Source organism: Cherax quadricarinatus, chromosome 1 (genome assembly GCF_038502225.1).
Source record: "Cherax quadricarinatus isolate ZL_2023a chromosome 1, ASM3850222v1, whole genome shotgun sequence".
Classification (NCBI taxonomy): Eukaryota; Metazoa; Arthropoda; class Malacostraca; order Decapoda; family Parastacidae; genus Cherax; species Cherax quadricarinatus.
This window is the reverse complement of record NC_091292.1, coordinates 21,475,015-21,495,014: the sequence shown is the minus strand read 5'-3', so window position 1 is coordinate 21,495,014 and position 20,000 is coordinate 21,475,015.

Below are 20,000 nucleotides of genomic sequence, written 5' to 3'. Positions count from 1 at the left end.
GAAGAATTTAATAATACATTGGACAAATAATAATTTTTTTAATTTCTTATTTCTTGGGTAGAATAGTTTGTTGGTGGGTTGTGTGAAGGACCTGTCTGGTTCGGCCGGCGGGCCTGCTGTCTCACGTCAGGTGCTTCTTTGTTGTGGGATCTGATAGTGAGGTGTGGGCTACCCTTTTATATACCTTCCTTTGATGCTTTACTTTCATTGTTCCTTGATAATATGAGTAATCACGAAAACGCTTGGAACTTCTCTATTCTTTCACAGTGGTTGTTTTGCATATTCTGAAATCACCTGTTTACTCTGATCTTATTGCATGCATATATATATATATATATATATATATATATATATATATATATTATTAGTCCTAGAAGGGGTTGAAATGGGATTTGTTAAGGAAGGGGGAGATAGGAATGATTGTGTGTAAAACGAAGATGGACATGTTTAAGGAAGGAAGGACATGGAATAGGGAAAGGGGAATAAAAATAAAGGACACGTGAAGCATAAGAGAGGGAAACGAATGACATAGGTAATCCAAATATTTTTCACATCACAGTGAAGTGTGGAGAGGAAAAATTTACAATCATCACTGCGTCGCGAGTGCTTCAAGTGACACCTCAGTGTCATATGTAATTTACATGCCAGGTGACACCTCAGTGTCATTTGGTCTTTCATTAAGTATGAGGTCATCGAGTGAAGAAGTCGTAAATTTAATAAGAGTGGTCATGAAGTGAAGAGATCATAAATTTATTGGGAGGTCATGAGGTCATCCAGTGAAGAGGTCATAAATTTGAGAGGTCATCCAGTAAAGAGGTCATAAATTTGCGAGGCCATGAGGTCATCGAGTGAAGAGGTCATAAATCTGAGAGGTCATGAGGTCATCCAGTGAAGAGGTTGAGGAAATATCCTTAACACATGCTTTCAAAAACAGATGTGAAAGATCCCAAGAAATTAAGAATCAACTGCGTTCGTCGATATTTGGTTAACAGGCAGGGCCAGGAGCTGGAGCTTTACTCTTGTAAACATAAATCACCATGTACAATGATATACTGCACATTGTTCGACATGGAGACGATATCAATAAATATTTTTTTCAAATTTTTCAGTACATGATAAAATTACATGTATTTACTGGGAGCTGCAATATTCAAAAAGACGTACGATGCAATTCAACTAAACATTTGCAATTTGAAAAGTATACGCAAGGAAGAATTCCAAGCATGTGGAGCAGCGTCCTTGAGAACTATTGTTAATTGAAATTGCGAAAGTTAACATTAAATAAAATCATAACATAAACTATTTTTCATTGCCGTCTGATGCATTAAAATGTTTTAAAAATAAATTAAATATTATTCAGGAGGTGGTAAATACAGTGAATGCAGTCTGGAGGATGAGTGAGGATGCTGCGAGTCATCTGAAGTGTGATGTCGGCACACATCTGGCAAAGTGGTGATTGAATGAATGACGGTGAAAGTGTTTTATCTTTGTCGGGTCACCATTCCTCGGTGGGAGACGGCCGGCATGTTAGAAAATAAATATTATCATAGGCCTTTTCCCTCAAGGGAGGTTCCTTGACGCTAGTGAGGATCTTTCGATCTAGGGAATTGCATCTGTGCTCCAGTTCCCTGAACTGAGCCTGAATACCTTCCATCCCCCAACAGGCGCTGTATAATCCCTACGGGTTTAGAGCTTCCCCGTGATAATAATAATAATAATAATAATAATAATAATAATAATAATAATGATAATAAAGTCCTTTGACAGTTTGAGAGTAAAAAGCAACCGCAGAGAATGGAAGTCACTCTGTTCTTAATTTCATAAAGAATTTTCTGATATAACTAAGTAGGGCTATGAATATATGCTGATAAGTAAACACACATCAGTGCGCATACTTTAATTGTGAAAAGTAGTTTGCAAAGTTTATGCCCTATTAACTGCACGAGTCATTGAAGTGGGGTTTAACTTGTTTGCTAGCATCAACAATACTTTAATCCCTTCAAGAGTGATGGAGATAAATATTTAATGTACATACACAGAGAGACACTCCTCCCTCCTGGTGCTTATACATTGAGTGAAAAAAGAGTGTCACTGAGGTTTATAATATGTAGCGTCTGTTACTGGTGTACGAGTAATAATGATTACCCACAATATGCTAGGTAAAAAAACACAGATGCCACTAAGGTCACATTAGTTGCATTTGTGTTCTTTTACCTAACTGGTGTACTAGTCGGATACATAGCACCTGTCGACAGTTTGCAGGTGAGATACGTTGCGCCTATCAGTTTATATACTGATGGGATATGTACAGTCTATCAGTGGTGTGCCTGTGGTATACCGGTGGAATATATAGCACATACCAGTGGTGTACCGGAGGGACTTGTGAATATGAGCTAAACAAACTTTGTAGAAATTAGCTAGTATGCAAGAGATTTTGACGTTATGAGCAATTTTTTACTAGGAATCAAATATTATAGTACAGCTATAACTGCAGCTTCTAAATATTTTCTGTTTAGGATGTCGCTGTCATGTTTAATAAATTTAGCATTGTGGGTATTCAAAGAATCCTCGTTTATCGGTATATGAATAATAAATTCCTCGTTCTAGTATGCTTTAAGACCATAGTTTTGCTAACAAAACATTTTGTTTAAACGGTTGAATTTTATAGGCTGAGAACTGTCATCCTGTCTCATCTCATCTCATATTACGGCCCAGTCTTAGGTATATTACCACCCTTTTCCCAGGATGTCGCACACGACAGTCACCTAACACCCAAGTTCCCGTGCATTGCAAGGTGACCACAGGCAGATGTGAGAAGACATACCCACATACTGATTAAATCCACAAAAGCCTGCCTATATTTTGTCACTCAAGTCCTTATTAACCACAGACTGTTAAGTGAAAGTAATGTTATAAAAAGAAGCATACCAACTACATTTGATGAGGTTTTTTTTAAACAACAGACTGCTCTCGAATCTATTTGCTGTTAAAATAAACTTTAAAAATTATTATTCTAGCTCCTGTATATTTTGAATGTATGGAAAGCAAAGTACAGGTGCCTGCACGGGGGAGATGTGTTTAGGAGAGAATAAATTCATTTGGCAAGAAAAAGACCAAGTGTATGCACATGTTTATTCATGAATTTTCGTAATATGTTCAATTAATTAAGAGCATTTTTAGGTTCGCTTTTCTTCCACGTTCTCCGCGTCTTTGATCCTCGGTGTCTAGACTGAAATCTCAACTCATCATGGTTTATTCCCTTTTCTTGGCTATCCTTCTAACTTCATAAACACTGTCGGCTTTCATGCGAGAAAGAATGTATTTAGCAATTCATTCTCACATTTTAAAAAGCCTGTGAATTGCACATATTGAACTATAAATTTTCTACTTGGTTAGTGTATATTTGACTTTCTTTAAGGTTTGAAATTCTTGCAAGATCTGGAACGAGGAAGATTTTTTGTATTAAGAATCAGATTTGCTCTGATTCTGAAGCCCTTGAGAGCTTGACTTTTCCTTCTTCTAATTCACTTTAGCTTTCTTATTTACTTCAGGAAGGTCCATAAGGTATTGCGTTTTTTTCCTGCGAGTAAATGTGTTGGGGAAGTAGGAGAGGCGGGTGTTGAGTGCGTGGTGGAACAACACTTAAATGAATGGAGAGGATGTCCTGGTTCACTGGAGGAGGCGGTATTAAGTGATATGAAAGGATATATGATGAGTAATTAGAGATTAGTTTTGGCACCATGTTAGGAATATCTTACTTAGGAAAGGGTGAAAAGATTTTTGGGGAGGTTCAAGGAGAGGTATGAGACGGGTAGAGAATGAGGAGTTGTTAAGTAAGTGAAGTAAGGCTATGGAGGAACTAAGATAGCGGTGAAGGCAATTAGCAATGCCTGGAAACCTATCTAATCGCCGTCACCGACACCACAGAGCACAATATTGGAAGCTACAAAATTAAAAAAAAAAAAAACATAAGCATACGATACCCAACCAGGCATAGCACCACCCACCTAACAACACAGGAATCACTTGACTTCATTGTCTATCTGTCCTCATCTCAAATATGGCATTTTTCTGGTCGCTGCGTGTCACAACCCACTATTCGCTTGTATATACTGTCTTTTGGATCTGTGTGTGTTAGAAATAAGGTCCCATGACCGAAATGTTTTCTAATAAATATGCCGTAGTGTTTGCTAACGTGTCTTTTTAAATTGCTCTGGCGTGTATAATACTGCATACTTTGCCCTAAAGTTCGTAAGTTCGAGTCTAGTCCGATCTGAAATATATATATATATATATATATATATATATATATATATATATATATATATATGTCGTGCCGAATAGGCAGAACTTGCCATCTTGGCTTAAATAGCAACGCTCATTTTGCCATATAGGACAAGTGAAAATTTGTGTATGCAAGAATTTCGCCAAAATCATTCTGAACCTAACGAAAAAAATATATTTCACTGGGTTTGTTTAGTATTAAATTATTGTAAACAAATCTAAAATATATTTAGTTGGGTTAGGCTAAAATAAATTGTTCTTGTTATAATAAGGTTAGGTAAGTTTTCTAAGATTCTTTTGGTGCAAAATTAATTTTTTTTACATTAACATTAATGAAAAAAAATATATCTTTAAACGTATAAGAGAAAATTTCTGAAAGGACTTAATTTTAAATGAGTTCTTGCTAATTGACAGAGAGCAGCCCAGCCACCGTGGAGAGAAGACGTCGTCGTTCCTGCTCTACAGCTGAGCAACTTCTGAACACTGTTGCTCGAGAATTTACTTGGGTTATCCTGAGTAGTTCTTCACCAGAGCTGAGAGGAGACTTGCTTGCAGTCACTTCGAGCCCCATCCCATCAAGAGGGTAAGGCGGTGACTTGCTTGCTTGTTCACCCCTCTCATCCCCATACCCCCATCCTTCCCCATCCTCCCCTCACCCATACAACAACACTGGCCCACACACTTAACACACTACATACATTGCTATCCTTCTGACTGTCCTATCTTCTTATTTTTCGGCAACTTCGCTTTGGCGAGTTAACACAAGGCATTTTGACCATCTGGTAGCCCGTGTGGTTTTTTAAAATCCAGCCGATCTTTGCCTTGGGCCCTTTCCCCTCACTACTCGAGGGTAGGCTATCTTAGGGGCTGACCTTCATAAGTCAGCTGAAATAGGATGTTAGGCTAACATTAAGGAAAGATACCTTTTTGTTAAGCAACTCCTCTGCCAGATGCACCTTCCTAGGCATCATGGCGAGGATTCGTGTAAGATTACGTATTGATGGAAATCAAATGTCCATGAAAGACATTCTCAAATGTATTTGCTCTAATTCAACTGTTGCTCCAGTGGATGTTTTTCAAACCCACGCTGGAGCAGTACTTCTCCTCTCTTCGGAAGAAGAGTTACTTCAACTCCTAAAGCATGATGTCTTGGATAAACTGAAGACTTCTGGTGTTATCCCAGTTGCACCTGACAGCTATCAAGCTCAGAGGACTGTGTTTGTGGCCAAAATCAACAGTTTTATGAAACACAGCACTGTTAATGAAATTGTTGATAACATTAATGCCGAGAATTCTGACCTTAGGGCTGTAGAAGCACACAAATTCTCGAATCACAACAACAATAAGGTAACTTTAAAATTAATACTCGAGACACCTGAGGAGGCCAAACTTGTGTGTCAAAATGGCTTCAAATGTTTCAGTACCAGATGCACATCTGACCAAATTTCTATGGAACGTTTTGTCAGTGTGACACAATGTTTCATGTGTTATGCCTTTGGTCATAACAACAACAAATGCAGTACACAGGGGCAAATTTGTAGCATTTGCTCTGGCCAACATTCCTATCGTGATTGTACCAATAAAAATACACCTAAATGTGTCCTCTGTAATGGAAACCATCATGCTGTTTCTGCTATTTGTCCTGAAAGAAAAAAGGAAATGCAGAAAATTCTTGACGCCAAGAAACTATCCACATCTAAGAAGACCACTCCTCAGGCACCGCCAACCATGTCCCAAACTTCCTTCCCAGCTCTGCCTGGATCAAGTGGGACTCCTCAGGTCTCTACCAATGGTTCCAATGTTTGGAATTCTGCCCCTCTTGGAGCGCCCCAATCTAACCCTCACTTACAACAGACACAACAACAAGGTTCAGTCGCATCTCATGTGTCTCAGGTATCCACAGACGGGGATATAACGAGAGCACAACTAATGTACTTGGTGGCCAAAGACACAGCAGGTGGTGATATTCAACTCTGCTCTCGTGTTTTAAATGATCTGTTAAAGGCTAATGGGATCACTCCCATCATTATCCCTGAAAATGTGAAGGCCATTATGACCCAGCCTTCTCATAACAAGAAGTATGTACCATACTCTACATCTAAAAATAAGCCTAAGTCATCCCTGGCCCAGGGATCGCCCTCCTCGCAAACCCAGGTTGTCAACTCCTCTCAACCCGATAAGTCAACACCTGAACATAACAATGCCCCAGAAAGTGGTGCCTACTCTCTCGCTATTGTAGCTGATCCTGTTGAACAGGAACTTTCCCAAGGTAACTCACCTTGCCTATCTAATATTCACTTGGAGCCTACACAGTCTCCCATTAACTCTCACGAGCCTCTGCTTCCTGAAACTGAGAATAGCATACCTCAGTTTTATGATGATGACTCTAACGACTCTAACGATTCTAATGAGTCTGTTAATATTACTGCCTCTAGTGAAGATGATGGCATTTTTAATACACAAGCATCCACGCAAAAGTTCCCTCCTCCCCTTGACGAGTCCAGCAGGAATAGTGTAGATACAACACATGACATTACTTGCAGGCGTTCAGAACGCAGTGTACGATCGAAGAATAAGAAATAATGGGGATTACAATCTTCCAACTTAATGTTCAACATTTCTTTAATAACCGTTACCTTCTTGAGGTTGAACTACATAACTATAATCCCGATGTTATACTTTTGAACGAGACAGCTGCAAGAGTTGATCAGCATATTAAATTACGTGGATACTGTACTGTTGAGAAATCGAGAGGACCGTTTAGTGGTGTAGCCATCTTGGTTAAATTAGGATATACATTTAAAAATATTCATGTGGATGAAGATAACATTCTTGCAATAGAACTAACAACGTCGCATGGACAACTAGTAATAGGAACTGGATATTTTCCCCCGAGACAGCCATATATAGAGTCAATTCCTCTACATAGGATATTAAGCAGAAATATTCCAACAATTCTAGCTGGAGATTTTAATGCTCATCACCCTGCCCTCTTCAACTGTGGAGCTGGTATTCCACTGGGTGACTTAAAAGGAAAACAACTCTTTAATATCATGACAGCTAGAAACTTGTCATTTCAAGGCCCATTCTTCAAATCGTACATTGGACCTCATCCAGGAACACCAGATATTGTACTGACAAACAGAGACTGTGACATCTTTCACTGTCGTATATCTCCTGGTGGAAATGTAGGATCTGACCATATCCCTGTTATAATACAACTACAAACTTCTCCATTTAGAATACCTGTAACTCCTAAACCCAATCTTAACACCCTAGGATTTGACCCCTTCAGGGCATATCTGGATGAGGATGAAATTGTGTCTTTGGAAAATCTACCTTCCAGTGCAATTGATGATGCAATCAGGTCCCTGCACAATCGAATAATTGAAGCTACCAATGCAACTTGCCAATTAGCTTCCACAAAGATATACCAACAATATAAACCTACTAGAGAAATTAGAGACACTTTAAGAAATTATCAAGCAGAATGTCGAAGGCATCTTCAAACGCGACAACCACCAGCAGCTACACTGCACCGATTAAGGCATGAATTAATTAACATGATTAGTCAACACAAACGAGACATATGGAAATTTCTAGTTCTTCAAGCTAATCAATATAAACGTGAACCAGCAAAATTTTGGAGTAAGATCCGACAACTTTTAGGGGCAAAGCACAAGGCTCCTAACTACCTAGTTCATACCTTCACTGATGAGGATGATGAAGATGTTGAAATTAAACTTGACGATCCACAGGACCAGGCTAATTTGATGGGTGATGTATGGGAGAAAATTCTCTCTCACAATAACAGTCGTCAATTTAATAATAATCATTATCAGTTAGTAAATGAATGGAGAGATGAGAACTTGGATGATCTACAACCACTACCTACCATCGATACTTCAACTCTTGAAGATACCCACCCGCTTACTAGACCTATTACATTACTAGAGATAAGTCAGGTTATTGGAAGAATGAGAAATAGAGCCCCTGGCCTCTCTGGAATAACAATGAAACAAATAAAGTACCTACCTAGAAATTGCAAACAGTCCTTGGTAAATATCTTTAATGCCATCTTGGCCTCAGGACATTTTCCAGTTGTTTTTAAGACTGCTAGGATGATCTTTCTTGCTAAACCCAATAAAGACATCCACCAACCTGGGAACTATAGACCTATATCTTTACTTGAAGTCACTGGAAAAGTTCTTGAGAAAGTCATTTCCAACAGATTGAATTACTATATGGAGTTTAATCACTTGTTTACTGAAAAACAATTTGGCTTTAGAACACATAGAAGTACCAATCATGCAATAAATGTCATTTTTGACACTGTAGCAAGTCTAAAACAGCAGGGCAATCTTGCCTTAATTGCCACCAGAGATGTTCATAAAGCTTTTGATAGCTTATGGCATGATGGCCTTATATACAAACTCATTGACCTACCAGACCATAACTGGACTTTTCTCAGAGTGATTTATAATTTCTTAACTCAAAGAAAAATCATTCCCACCTTTCATGGCAAGTCGACAGAACCTTTTATACCGACGGCTGGTGTCCCACAAGGTTCTTGTCTCAGTCCACTTCTGTTTAACATTTATGTGAATGACCTTCCTCAACCAGAGTTTAATGACACAATTGTGACACAGTTTGCAGATGATGTTATTCATGTCGTCTCATCAACTCCAGTAACAGGAAAATACAAGTATGAGAGAGTCATAGAAAAAATGAATATTGAACTTCGTCGAACATCTAATTGGGAGAAGAAATGGAGAATTACGACTAATCCTGACAAGGTCCTTGTTAGCACGATAGGATGTTTTGCATCAACCATCGAAGATAAAGGGGGTATCTCCATCAGAGGTACACCTGTAGCCATTAGAAACCCTAACAAGATCTTGGGATATGAAATAGACAGGTTGCTCCACTCAACATCTCATGTAACTAAAAAAATCAACACAGCCAAAGCTGGTCTTAGCAGACTCTTTCGATTCAATCAAGCCCCTCAACATGTCAAAAAACATCTGTATAAAATGATAATAAGACCTATACTTGAATACCCTTGTGTCCCAATGTCATTAACAACAAAGACCAATATGCTACGGTTACAAAGGGTCCAGAATAGAGCTCTTCGCTTTATTACCGATACCAGGAGGAGAGACAGAGTTAAAATGGCAGATTTACACACACAACAAGATATTACTGCCATAAATGTACGCCTTGACACTCTAAAAAAGAAACAACTTTATACAATGCAAGAACTATACATGCCAGATAGAGAACATCCTATACAAGTGATAAATACCACCGATTACACCATCAATACTCCGCCTCACAGGACTCAAAGAATGACTCTCCCACAGAGGGTTCGTCGTTTTATTCATAAAGATGATTACCCTCGACCCATGATTTTGAGTAACTTACCTGACGAAGAAGATTGGATACCACCAGAACCCTTCTATGTAAACTGAAAATCATCGCCCCCAATTAGGGAGACATCTTAAATAACTTTCTAATGTAAAATTATGCTATTGACTATTGATGGACACCACCATTAAGAAGCTATTGTCACGAGCTTATAAACCGGCCAGAAAATTATTGCCTTTCTTGTTGTATAAATATCCGTTGTGCAATCGCGAAAAAAACAAAAAAAAAAAAAAAACAATTGCAACTTGTATAACTACTACCAATTCAGAGTCATGTACTTATATACCTATTATATCTATGTGACTCTGATGGGTTAGTATTATACCCCTTAAAGAATATATTATCAATTTACATACACTTTTTAACTTACACCAAAGTGGTTGGGCCACTTACCTTTTATATCCTACCTCTCCCCCCCCCCTCCAACCCTTTTCCAATATTTCCATCCTTACCCATCCTTCTTCCTTACCCATCTTACCAAAGCTCTGGTCATTAGAATCGAAAAAAAAATTCTTGCTAATTGACCAGTTTTACATATTCGGCACGACATATATATATATATATATATATATATATATATATATATATATATATATATATATATATATATATAGATATATATATATATATATATAATGTACCCAAGAACGAGTGGTACTGATCAACAGTAACAGTGCGACAAGCCAAGGATTCGAACCCATGTTGTTTTCCCCCGCCTCATAATGAGCGAAAATCACATGACGCTATACCACACAGGACTACCAAATCCTACAAGAATCACGCGCAAAGCAGAGCTAGGTGTTTTACCGTAATCCGAGGATATACGGTGGTGTGGGTGTCTCTAAGTTAATTTCATTCTTCTCCCTGTTTGGTGTACTAGCCTCAACAAGCAGTATTGTATATTACTGTAACCACGAACGAGTGGTATTGATCAATAACAATGCGATAAGCCAAGGATTCGAACCCATGTTTTGGTCCACCTCACGGTGAGCGAAAACCACATGATGCTCTAACCCACAGGACCATCAAATCCTACAAGAATCACAGACCCAGCAATATATATCTAATATATATATATATATATATATATATATATATATATATATATATATATATATATATATATATATATATATATGGTAGCACGGTGCCACCACGCTACCATACTCTGAAAAATCTTACCCTATTTCTCCTGTTGCTGCCCTTGCAACATTGCACAGTTCCCGAAACTGCAGCTGGCTGAGACTCGGTCCCAAGTCACCTCGTCCTGCCCCATGGGAAGCAAGACAATGTTCGCGATGCTCTAACCATTCGACCACCAATCCTACAAACAACATGAGCCTAGCAAACTAGGCTTCCTGCATGTTGCGAGGACATATGTGGCCATGGTAAGCTCAGAGCTAATTTCAATCTACTCCCGTTTGAATACCTGAATGGTATTGAAATTGAAAATAACTCGGAGCTTACCATGGCCACGTATGTCCTCGCAACATGGAGCAAGCCTAGTTTGCTAGGCTCATGTTTGTAGGATTGGTGGTCGAGTGGTTAGAGCATCGCAAACGTTGTCTTACTTCCCAAGGGGCGGGAGGAGGTAACTTAGGATCGAGTCACGGCCAGCCGCAGTTTCGTTACCTAGCACAACCAAACCTAACAACTCAGTAGCAGGAGCAGCAACATACTCCACTAACACAACTTGTACCACCACCAGAATTATAACAATCCCTTCAGTCTCAGTCAGATTCACTTTGATAACTCAGAATCACTTGTTTCGTGATTTCGTTTATATATATATATATATATATATATATATATATATATATATATATATATATATATATATATATATATATATATATATATACGTATACGTATTGTAGAATCTTCTGTGTACTGAATAAAATTAGGGTATTTTAACAGTTGTGTGTTTACATGAACAAGAGGCAACTCGCATCAAATATTTGATCAGTTTGTGTTTTTAAGTTAGGAAAATACCCAGTGAAAACAGACTGAGATAAAGCATCCATCACTCATCTGAATTTGCAGACTACAAACCATTAACAAACTGATGGGCCTTGTCGAGGTCAGTGCTTTATTAAACGTCCTCGTTCACATTTTACGTTAGTGATAATAACTGTGTCATTGGTAAGCTTCTCCAGGTTATCCTTGCCAATGTCGCAGCTGTGTTCAGCGGTCACTAGGCCAGTTCCTGGATAGACACAACGGTGTTTAACTCGACTGATCGCGCGATTAGCGTTATCCTGTGTACGCTGTCTGGCGGCTTAGTTATTTCGCATACGTAACGACGTGTTTTTTCTGCAATCTCTGCTTGAGTAATATCAGTTTCACTCCAGTGACGGAAATCAGGTCCACTCGGTAACAGAAACTAGGTCCACTCAGTGATAGTAACCAGGTCCACTCAGTAACAGAAACTAGGTCCACTCGGTGACAGAAACCAGGTCCATTCAGTGACAGAAACCAGGTCCACTCATTGATAGTAACCAGGTCCACTCGGTGACAGTAACCAGGTCCATTCAGTGGCAATAACCAGGTCCACTCAGTGACAGAAAATAGTAGTGACACAAACCAGTGCCACAGAGTTTGATTACTTTCATGGTATCAGCAATCTTTACAATGGTGACCAACACACAAATATTCGTTAATCACACCTTTTTTTAAGTAAATCTATTTCTAGTCGCTTATTGTCCTGTCCCAAGCCCATAAAATCACGCAGCAGCATTAACGAGAACTTAACTTAGTGACAAATGTGGAAGATATCGGGACGCTTAATGCTGCTAATTTATGGCTCGCAAATGGCAAACTCGGATCTCGTACATTTGTGTTTTTTTTTTTAATTTTCAACACTTTTCGATGATTTATTATCAACTTCTTTCCGAATCTCCGTCGCAAATGTTTAAGTTAAAAAAGAAACTAATTGAAGATAATCTTTTCTAAATAAAAATGTTTTCTAGTTAAATTGTTTGTCCACACACATACATTTTATCACTAAAGTTAAATATACTTTCAGGTGAGCTAGCACTTTATTTATTGGGCATTTAAACAGTAGTAGCTATTTTTTTAACATGTTACTAAAGTGTGTGAAGCGGGGATTCCCAAACTCAAAGTAACGACCCGACGCTGGGTGGGAGGGTTTCCTGGGTCACGGATGACTCACAGATTTAAAGTGAAAATCCGTAAATTTTCGATATTAGCAACGAGAAATGAGCGAAAAATAGGTAGCATGTGTATTAAGCTGACAAGCAGTAAATCAAGAGAAGGACCAATAAGAGAGAGAGGGAAAAAAAGAAAAAGGCTGCTTAATAATATTTCGCAATGTATTCGCTAATATTATGCTATAACTGAACAGCACTTTACTGTGGGTACTCAATACGTACCTGTACCATTTGAGTCGCGAGGCAAAAGAGATATCAAATTCTGAGTCTTGAACAGAAAAGGCTTGGGAAACACTACAAGAATATTGATAATATGAACAACATTACCTCGTAGCATCACTTTTCTAACTCGTCCAGTGCACTCGGGAAATTCGTAGACTTGTTTTGTCAAATGACGGATGTAAACAGATGAAAATACGTAGAAATCAAGTTGATATAAGTAAGGTGCTGAAAACCTAAACCAAACTCTCAATAATAGAATTAAAATGAAATTAATTGAGATTTAGATAGAATCCCATAAAACGATGACTTGCCTATGTAGTTGTGGATGATTAGGGAAAGCTGTTAAGTAACGTCCTTGAAGCAAATATCTTGGGTAGGACCCTCCTAGTATAGGGCAGTAGTCCTACTGCCGCGTCTTGATTCAAACGTATTTTGCCGCAACAAAATAAAATATGAGGTCGTTTTGCGATAGCGGCAGAGTAACTGTTCCGGTAGCTGCAGCAGCGTAACGATTTAATTTTTAATACAGGTTGCAAGCACTGCTCCTCTGTTCTTGTGTTCCTTTGGTTCTGCCTGGGATAATGTATAGTGGGACGGGGAGAGCGTAAGGCGGGGAGAGGACGATTGCATAGTATATGTAATGTATTGGCTGAAGAGACGTTGAGATGTATATTGACATTTGTCAGACGAGATCACCAACCGTAAAGGAAGGTGTTAAACTACAGTTCCTGGCCTTTTTTTCTTTTTAGTCTCCCTAGACATCGGATAAATATAATGAACTCGGTAGATTAGATGATACGGAGAACAGAGTCGAGACTAAAAAGTGGAAACGTGTGGGCGAGGCCGCTCATCCGGCACCTTGATTAACACTGGATGATAAAATTCCTCCTCGAGAGTGTGAATACAATTGTATAATAAACCGCTCCTAGACCACAACGTTGCAGTTTAGTGCTAATTTATTGTTTATTTTGCATCCAATTTTCAAGGTGCAGATAAAATTGCTTGTTGAATCTCAAAAGTTAGTTCCTCGCCAGACAACAGTTGAATGCTCTGAGAACCTCAGTGAAGAAACAGAGAACATACGTTCTTATAATTAGTTCAAGTAGTTGAAAAAATAAAAGCCCACGATAGAATCGTAAATTCATAAGTTACACACATGAAGATTGACACGTAAACTTCTAAGTTACGCAGCTAAAAGAAATCCTTATATCTGATGGAAAAGAGGAAGTATGAGAATAATAAATAGCAAAGAAAGTGAAAAGCAGTGCCAAAAAAACAGGACGAAGAAAAACAAAAAGATAAAGAAGGAGAAAGAGTTCAAAGAAGAGCTAGAAGACGAAGGAAAAAGAAGAAAACGCCTGAGAGGATCACAAAGGGGTGGGCAGTGGTGAGAAGTGTGGAGCGTAAAATGGTTCACGTCTGGACGATAATGAGAAGTCAGTGGAGCGTGTTGCTCTTCACCTGTCTGTTCCACGCCACTCCTGGTTTATCCCACTTTACTGCTGACTGTTTCAAGCCACACCTGACCTTCCCATGCTACATACGACTGTCTCATCAAACACCTGACTATTCGACGCTAGGCTAATTTTTCCATAAAACAGCTGACTGTCACACACTACATCTGTCCCATGTTACACCTGGCTGCCCCATTATACACATGGCTATCTCACGCTACTTCTGACAGTACTGTGTTGTACCTGACTGTCTCACTCTACCACTGGCTGTCCCACTCTACCACTGGCTGTCCCACTCTACCACTGGCTGTCCCACTCTACCACTGGCTGTCCCACTCTACCACTGGCTGTCCCACTCTACCACTGACTGTCCCACTCTACCACTGCCTATCCCACTCTACCACTGCCTGTCCCACTCTACCACTGCCTGTCCCACTCTACCACTGCCTGTCCCACTTTACCAGAGACTGTCCCACTCTACCACTGACTGTCCCACTCTACCACTGACGGTCACACACTACCACTGCCTGTTCCACGCTGAAGTATTAGGACTGAAGAAGCCACTCGTGGCGAAACGTTCCCTTTAATAGATGTCCTGAACTGCACACACGTGTCTCCCTCCACAGTGTGTCGGTATCACCATATCATTTACAATATCGTAGTCTACACCATGAATATTTACAGGTAATTTACAATGATCTTGCTTAACAGTAAACTATTTTGTAAACTATTTTCAGTTTTGCTGAGCAAATAAACGTATAAATTAGTATTTTTTTAACTCAAGCGTGTTCTCTGGTCATGGTAGCCGCGACGGTGACTTTGCGCCACTGAAGGGCTCTTTGTCCAAAGAAGTGGAACTATCCCTTCCTCTCCTTCGATCGAATCTGCTTGCCTCTCATTCTTCTGGTGCTGTATGACCCGTACAGGTTTAGCCCTCTCCTTCGTTCCAATAACAATTATTATTATTATTATTATTATTATTATTATTATCATTATTATTATTATTCACGGTAGCCCTGGTGGGTAATTATTTTTATTATTGACAGAAAAGCCCTAAATCAGTAAGGATCATACAGCGCCTTGGGAATGAAAGGCAATCAGAGTTGATCCGAAGAAGGGGAAGGTAGCTTCAACTCTTTGGATTAAGAACCCTTCACCAGCAATTCTTATAGGGTCGAGTAGAGTTGAAGCCGACGTGACGCGATGCTGTGATAGCTAATCCGTCGTAAACCATCCATTAGGGGGACTCGCAGTAATTGTTTAGAAAAGATTACATATCAGTTACCGTCAGGGTAAAGCTTTTAACTTTTAGAAGAGAGAGAGAGAGAGAGAGAGAGAGAGAGAGAGAGAGAGAGAGAGAGAGAGAGAGAGAGAGAGAGAGAGAGAGAGAGAGAGAGAGAAAGGGGAAAGCAGAAGAGAGGGGTCATGAAGCAGCATGAGCACACAAGTCTTGAGAATACAGCCTGGGGAAGACGCTCTCCTCCTATTCACACACCACCAGAATAAGGCCTCCCTCTTGAGTCTGAGTGAAGAACACTGCACATTATCAACATGACAAAAGCTAAGTCATAACAATAAACTACCAGACTTGACTTAACTTTTCATTGAACTCACGAGTCTGGTCTGGACAGCGGCATTAACATCCAATATAGTAAAGCTGGCACAGTTCCCGAGACAGTCAGTGCTGGGTCGTCTCCATTGTTTGCCAACTGTGGGTTTAATAAAACACAAACTCTGACACTATGTATCAATAGTATGCGACGTGAGCCTGACAGTAAAACTTTCTGAACGTCAAAAGTACATTATACTGACCTTTATTTCAATTTTACACAATTGCATAATCAAGCAAAATTTTTGTATTAAGTAAACGTCTTTCCATTATCTACCTAGGAATTTAAGATCATTATTTAACAAAACTTGCTTCAGCCATCACTGAGAGATAGTTTATTAAGAACCTGGTGACAGATTGGAGTGTTTACACTCCAATCTGTCACCAATCTGTCTCCAATCCAATGAAGCATACGACGATCTACCCATGTCATAATGTTAGTGTAATGTGGTGAGGTGTAGGAACCTGAGAGTGTAGTGGGGAGATATCAACTTGCACATAATCTGTGAGACAGTCAACATTGCCGAGTGCATAATGATCTATGTTAAAGACTCGCATATATGTATGAAGGAAAGGGGAGACCCATGTTAACAGGGCTATTCCAGGAATATATTCGCATCCCTTAATTGACACTGAGTGTTGCAACTAGTATCAGTCTTGCAGAGCCACCACATACCATTATCTAGCTAATTATATTAATTTACCTGTTATTTACTTATTATTTATCCTGAACAAGGAGGTGTACTCGAGAAATATTGGATAAAGTAATATATTTTCACTGATCTTGGTGAAATGTTCCTAGCAGTCACAGGTTACTAGATGAAAATAGTTCAGGGAATGAATGATTACACAGCACATACGAGAATGAAATGTTTTGGTCCGACTTGGAACCTTAACTAGTCATTCCACTTTGTGCGGGTTATTTGAGTTTTGTTCCAGCCACGGTGTTGTGCCTTTTTCTTCTCTACTGAAAATTAATGAATGTCAGAATATTTGAGGCATTCCTTTGAAATGTACATCAAAAGTGTCTTTCAGGTTAACTATCTAGTTAATGAGCTACACGGACAATGGGAAGATGGGAATGAGATAAACTGGATAGAGGGAGGATGGAAGGATGGATGGACTGGTGAGCGGAACGAACAACAAGCGCAAACATGAGAAGAATTTTCAGTAGGATATTGAAAGCGTGGTTAGTATTGAAAGTGCACGCCAAGAGCAATGTTAATAACATGTTAAAAAAATTGGGAATGAACAGAAGTGAAAACAATTATGTCTGAGTTTAGATCTAATAAAGTCACAGTTGTTTATATATATATATATATTAAGTCACTGTTACGTCGAGTTCTTAACAGCTGCTTACAGTTACGGTAGTGATAAATACCTCAAATACATGCATAAACACACACACACACACACACACACACACACACACACACACACACACACACACCCATATTTTTTTTTAACAAGTCAACCGTCTCCCACCGAGGCAGGGTGGCCCAAAAAAAAAAAGAAAATCCCCAAAAAGAAAATACTTTCATCATCATTCAACACTTTCACCTCACTCACACATAATCACTGTTATATATAGTCCAAACTTGTGCATAATAAAAGTCACCCAGTGATATAACGCATGAACTATTATCTTTCAGTCAACATGAACACTTCACCCCTACATGTAGGATAATTTATTTGACATTGTTCTCCAGTATTTACCTCCGGAAGAATATCAGTAATTAATTCATTGTCTAAATTAATTAAGCAGACAACTAACATAGAAGACGAGTATCGATTTACCATTAGTGAGGGAATTTCCCAGGTTATATAAACTGATGTTGACATGAACCCACTGACAGGAATCTCATCTCTTTGCCATCCTAATGACACTAATCTTATTACACTGATCAGGATTAATTAATAACTTGATGCATTTCGGTTGCTGTGTGAACCGATAATATCCCCATATTGCGCAACCCCAGCCCTCTGAATGTTAATGTACGTGAAACAGAACAATGAAGCATAAGTTTCTAATGTAATTAAATATTAGCTTTGTAGACTTGAAGCGAGTCAGACTTGGTTTTTACAAGTTATCACATGGACGCTAATATCCCAGCAACTTCAACAAAAATGACAAATTATGACATGAACATTCCAAGATTCCTACACCATACAAGCACACATATACACATTACACACAAATTACGTGTATACACACACACACACACACACACACACACACGACCGGTGCTGTTTCTGATATATGTGAATGAAATGACGGAAGGGAAAGACTCATTAATGTCCCTATTTGCAGACATTGTGAAGATAATGAGGAGAATTCAATCGGAGGAGGATCAGACAGGACTACGAAAGAATCTGGAAAGGCAACAAACCTGGTCCAGCAACTGGTTCCTGGAGTCTAACCCTACTAAGCGCAAAGTCATGAAGATTGGAGAAGGGCAAAGAAGACTGCAGACAAAGTAAAGGCTAGGGGGCAAAGACTGCAAACTTCAAGGAAAAGGATCTTGGCGTGAGTATAATACCGAGCATATCTCCTGAGGCGCACATCAACCGAATAAATGCTACAGCATATGGGCGCTTGGCAAACCTAAGAATAGCGCTCTTACACCTCAGTAAGAAATCGTTCAAGATTCTGTACATCGAGTATGTCAGGACCATATTGGAGTACGCATCACCAGTTTGGAACCCACACCTGGTCAAGCGCGTCACGAAGACTAGTCGCGGAGATAAGGGGCATCTCCTACGACGTTAAGGAAAATCGACCTGACAACACTCGGACAGAAAGGACATGATAACGACATCTAAAATACTGAGAGGAATTGACAAGGTGGATACAGACAGGATGTTTCAGAGATGGGACACAGCAACAAGGAGTCACAGTTGGAATATAAAGACTCAGATGAATCACAGGGATATTAGGAAGTATTTCTTCAGTCATATAGTTGTCAGGAAGTGGAATAGTCTGAAGAATCATGTAGCTGAGGCAGGATCATTACATAACTTTAAGAAGAAATATGACAAGGCTCAGGGAGCAAGGAGAGAGTGGACCTAGTAGGGAACAGTGAATAGGAGGGGCCAGGAGCTATGACTTGACCCCTGGAACTACAGTTAGGTGAGTACACACACACACACACACACACACACACACATACACACACATACACACACATACATACACACACATACACACACATACATACACACACACATACACACACACATACACACACACACACACACACACAAACACACACACACACACACACATACACACATACACACACACAAACGAAATGAATATGCACAGATAAGAAGGGAGGCCCAAAGACAATATGAAAATGACATAGCAGCGAAAGCCAAATCTGACCCGAAACTGTTGTACAGCCACATCAGGAGGAAAACAACAGTCAAGGACCAGGTAATCAGGCTAAGGAAGGAAGGAGGAGAGACAACAGGAAATGACCGGGAAGTATGTGAAGAACTCAACAAGAGATTCAAAGAAGTGTTCACAGAGGAGACAGAAGGGACTCCAGAAAGACGGAGAGGTGGGGCACACCACCAAGTGCTGGACACAGTGCACACAACCGAGGAAGAAGTGAAGAGGCTTCTGAGTGAGCTAGATACCTCAAAGGCAATGGGGCCAGATAACATCTCCCCATGGGTATTGAGAGAGGGAGCAGAGGCGCTATGTGTACCCCTAACAACAATATTCAATACATCTATCGAAACAGGGAGATTGCCTGAGGCATGGAAGACAGCAAATGTAGTCCCAATCTTTAAAAAAGGAGACAGACATGAAGCATTAAACTACAGACC